We start from the raw sequence: 5,134 nt of genomic DNA on the forward strand, positions 1-5,134 counted from the left end.
CAGTTCTCAAACAGGAAGGAAGATACACAAAGATAACAAGTAAACTCTTTATGTTTTAAAAAAAAAAGTAGAATCTCTGTCATTTCCCACATTATAAATTAAGTGTATTGTTGATATGTGCAACCATAAATGCATAATACTAGTTTTCGCAGTAAACTAAACCTAAAACTAAATAAACCGTCTCTTGCTAAAATAAGCAAGTTGGGAGGACTATGCTCTTTGAGCCCTACATTGCATTCTGTTGCTGTAAAACTGCTGTTTGGGAACAGACAATGGAGTGAATCTGTCGGGTTTTCCAAATATTTCCGTTTTGCGGCGAATTGCCCCGGGTCTTTGGCGCGCACAATCGGATTGTGGCGCATCGGCGCTGGCTTGCATGCGACAGAAATGGGGGGGGGCATACCATCGGAAAACTCGACAGATTCGGACAAACCACGGAATTTAAAAGCGCAAGATCAAGCACTTACTACATGCACCAGGAAGAAGAAGGTGAACTCCAGTGGATCTCATTGCGGAAGCAACACATGAAGGAAATTGGACGCACGACCTTAGTGAATCGCGGCAGACCCGAGTCCTCGCTGGACAACGCACCGCGTGATTGCGACAGGACTGGGTAAGTAAATCTGCCCCAATAAGATGGAAAAGGAAAAAATTGTTAAAGAGAATGAGGCCTAAGGTTAGATGGAGGCAGCTGTTACTCCTTACCAACATTCCCTTCCTGCGCTAAAGTGAAAAAACGTTGACAAAAACATGACAAACAAACACAGAAGAATTGTACACATATGAAGAGGACAATGCAGTACAGAGTCAACAGACAAATGGAAGGGCAGAAGACAATAAAGGGTCAAAAGATCATAATGAAGAGAGCAGTCCAGAAACTGTCAGCAAGCTCCAAAGAAGATGTATAGCAAGCACTGGGGAGTTGTCAGACATTGATCTTATGCTTGATGGGACCGATGCCCTGACATCCACACATGCCAGACGAGCAGGGGAGAAAAGTGCGGAGGAGCCATTTGTCCATCAAAGCTAACTTAACTTTCTGCTGCCCAGCATACAGTCAAAAGGAGACAGATGGGTGTTATGGAAATCAGTTAAGACAGCCAGGAGTGAAATAAGGCAGTGTCTAGACTAGTGCAGAACAGATTGCAAATGAATTACAAAATCTCAGACAGTAGCAGCACAGGATGGCGCAGAAACTCGATTGGGGACAGATGTTACAGCTGCTGTAGATAAAACTATAAATGGGACCTTGGACATCAATTATCTGCAGCATATTAGCTTAAATTACTACCATGCTAGTGGGACATGAGGGAGCCAGAAAAACAACTCCGGATGTCAGGTTCACTTTAACCTGACACCATTTTATCAACTCCTAGAGCATAGCTAAAATATTTTGTTTCTATATAGCCCTTGTTTTGGACTCTTTTGGCCTTGGGATTCCTATTAGTTATCTGCTAGCGGGTCCTTGCCTTAACTTTCCCACACAGTAGTAGATCACATCAATATGCTGGAAGGTGATAGGGGCCCCAAAGCATAATTGAGATGATGAAGCTGAGAGGGATTGCTTGCCAGATATTGCATCTAGATGTTATATCAGTCATCTAATGCATTTACAGGACATTCAAAGAAAGTGTGGATATTGTAAAATTTACCCTTCATATTGTACACCATGTACCACTCTCATGCTCCCAGCCCCAATAAGAAATTCATGCCAAATGCAAGATCATATTGACAATCTTTGAAGTCATAGGACAATCAGCAAAAGGTTTTGCTTTAAACTACTAAAAATGTGTAATTATTTAGATTTGGAAGAATGTTTAAGGCTAACTTTACAGTAAAATCTAAGGCTCTATTTTGCATGCTTCTGCAGAAATTTAAGAAGCGTAAATGTTGTTATGGGCTTTGATGGACACTTTCACCCAAGTAGATGTGGGCAGGATATGGCTTTCCAATATAACCAAATTCACACTTGGTCACCAGGCAAAATGTCTTTCTTCCATCCCCACTGTCTACCTCTGCCCTATGAATACTAAATGCTAATTGATGTCGACATAGCATCACCATCTTTAACTCCTTAGCGCTCCACATCCGATACATTGGATGCTGAACGCAGTGACTTAGTGCTCAGCATCCGATATATCAGATGCGAGCGCTTCCTGCTTCTCTGACGTCACCCTGTCTTGCGACACCCACCCGCTAAAAAGACAGGTCGATGCAGACTGTCCAGTTACAGTGGTGTAAGTCTTGACAGATCCCCCGCTCTCCAACGCCACCATTCTGCATTTGGAGAGATCACAATCACTACTACATCCTCTCCATCATCCATTTTTTTCCTTGCGTTATTCCCACCACCATCGATTTTTCCTTGTGTTATGCCCACTATTGTCCGTTTTCCCTTCCACCCAACCACGCCACCACAGTTTGGGTGGACAGGCAGGGAGTTTGGGTGAGTCAATTGGTGGGCGGAGTTTCGAGAGGGCAGGACGGTGTTTGCACTGGGCGGTTGGGACAGAGTTTGCACTGGACGGGCGGTACGGAGTGGGTGAGTGAGCCGGCCAGAGTTTGGGTTGGCTGGCCAGAGTTTGGGCAGCCCAGAGTTCGGGGAAGTACAGACACAGAGGGAGGGGCCCGGAGGTACACATCATTGAATTATGACCCGGCCTTGCATCCCCTCCATCCATCTCCCCCCAACGGGCCTGGGTGCGGTCACACCCTTTGCGACCGCAATAGTTATGCCCCTGGTATCAAGTGATGAGGGATTACATAGGCAGAAGGAGAAATCAGTGAAGGTTAAGATAAAAGAAAGTGAAAGTTTCATGTAGCCAAGGTGATAGGCCTGCCTGAATGATGTTTTTTTTTAATAATGAAAGAATAGGTGCAGCTCCGTCTTTGTCCTTTGACATAGAAGCCCTAAAATAATCGCAAATGCTAGTGTATCTCTAGCACTTGTGAATATTTTCCCCTTTCTGTAACCCCTATACAAGGGGCATGAAGGGGGACATGCAGCCAGTGACTTTTCACATGTGAAGGTCTAGGGCTCTTCATACATGAAAGCCTAAGCCTCTTGATGGGCAGTGGATGGCGCACGAGCACCAGGTTATGATAAATACCTACACAGTATGGAAGATCCACACACAGAGTGGTGGATCGAAAAAATTGTAGGCTCAAGGAATCACATAAGTTCACACCTTACAGATAGTATGTAACACCCTAGACAGGATAGAGCCACTAGACCAAATGTCCCTCCATCCCTCTCTGTGTTTCCTCTGCCCAAGAATAGCAACTGTATATTGATGCATACTTCCCATCACCTTTCCATGTCTTTTTTGTTTTTTCCTTTCGATTTTTTATATGCAGGCAGGGATAATTGAGATGGAGCTGTGTCCAAACTGTGGAAGCTGCAGCCTGAGGGGGCACATGGAAGCACACGGGTGCGCCTGCGACCCGAAACATGGGTCGCAGGAGCACCCGTGACAGCCATTCATTGGATAGGCTGGTCAAAAGTTTTTCTGCTGCAAACTCTTGAACGGATAAGTCTACTATTTCCATGGTAAGGTTATTCATTTTTTATTCTCATTTCTTTTGGGAAATGTTTGTGTATGCATCATTTGTATATTATTTTGTAACATTTTTATCTAATTATTGTAAGTTTTTATGTGTGCACTGTACTTTCGTATACGTTATTTTACATTTTAAAACTTAATAAGTCTCTGCTTGTAGCTTTAAACAACCTACGTTTCCGAAGTGATAACATTACCAGGATTCATTTTAGTAATTGTATTGAGAATTGTGTATTTTTAATCTGTGATTGGGTTTCTAAATTTTTGAGGGACTTAGTTACACAGGGGCCTATTTGCCTACTCATTTATAATATTCATGGGAGAAAGTTAGGTGTTTTCAGTGATTTGGTTGAGCACCAGAGCTAAGAGAGTAAGGTTTAGAGTAATTGCACCATCTTGTGTAGGTGGACAGGTTTTTATGTGCTAAATCTGCATCCAAAATTCATCTGACAGGGATGCGGTGCACCCCAGGTACCAGCACACGAAAGCAGGCAGGTTCCCGCATATGAGTGTGAGAGACTTGAGGATACCCACTCTGCACTGCAGGACATGTAAGTGGGATCCTCACTGGAGTATAGCTTAGGGGGCTTTCTAAGCATAAAAAATGTGCAGAGACACAGTGTCGGACACAGTGCAGCTGCGACACAAAACTGGCGTGAAAAGAATGTGCAAGCAGTTTGCAATTTCTTTTCAGTGCAAAGTCAAACATAAATTGGCGCAAACACTTTAATAAATGTTGGCCACTCTATTCCCTTTAAGAAGACTCTTTCAGAAACATGCAGAAAGGAGACAAGCTGTTGCTGAAACTCTTACATGAACAAAAAATCAGGGTCATACTGGGAGTAATATATATCAATATCTGAGATAATCATGCTTGAACAAGCAAATTAGAACAACATTTATATAATGTACATGGCCACCATAATCACTAAACCCCTTAACGACTTGGCCTTTTTTAGTTTTTTCACTTCCATTTTTCACTCACCACCTTCAAAAATCTATAACTTTTTAATTTTTCCACATAAAGAGCTCTCTGGCTTATTTTCTGCGTAACAAATTACAATTCATAGTGACGGTATTTAATATTCCATGCCGTGTACTGGGAAGCGGGAAAAAAATTCCAAATGCAGTGAAAATGGTAAAATAACACATGTTTTCTTGTGGGCTTGGATTTTACAGTTTTCACTGTGCATCTCAAATGACATGTCTACTTTGTTCTTTGGGTCGGTGCGATCGCGTGGATACCAAATTTGTAAAGGTTTTATAATGTTTTCATACATTTAAAAAAATTAAAACCTCCTGTACAAAAATTTTCTTTTGGATTTTGCCATCTTATGGCGCCAATAACTTTTTCATACTTTGGTGTACGGAGCTGTGGGTAGTGTCATTTTCTGCGAATTTTGATGGCAGTTTCATTGCTATAATTTTTAGGATTGTGCGACCTTTTGATCACTTTTTATTAATTTTTTTTAGATTTTTCAAAATGGCAAAAAAATGCCATTTTCGAGTTTGGACGCTATTTTCTGTTACGGGGTTAAACGCAGTGAAAAAACGTTATTATATTTTGATAGATC

Source organism: Engystomops pustulosus, chromosome 2, assembly GCF_040894005.1.
Source record: "Engystomops pustulosus chromosome 2, aEngPut4.maternal, whole genome shotgun sequence".
Classification (NCBI taxonomy): domain Eukaryota; kingdom Metazoa; phylum Chordata; class Amphibia; order Anura; family Leptodactylidae; genus Engystomops; species Engystomops pustulosus.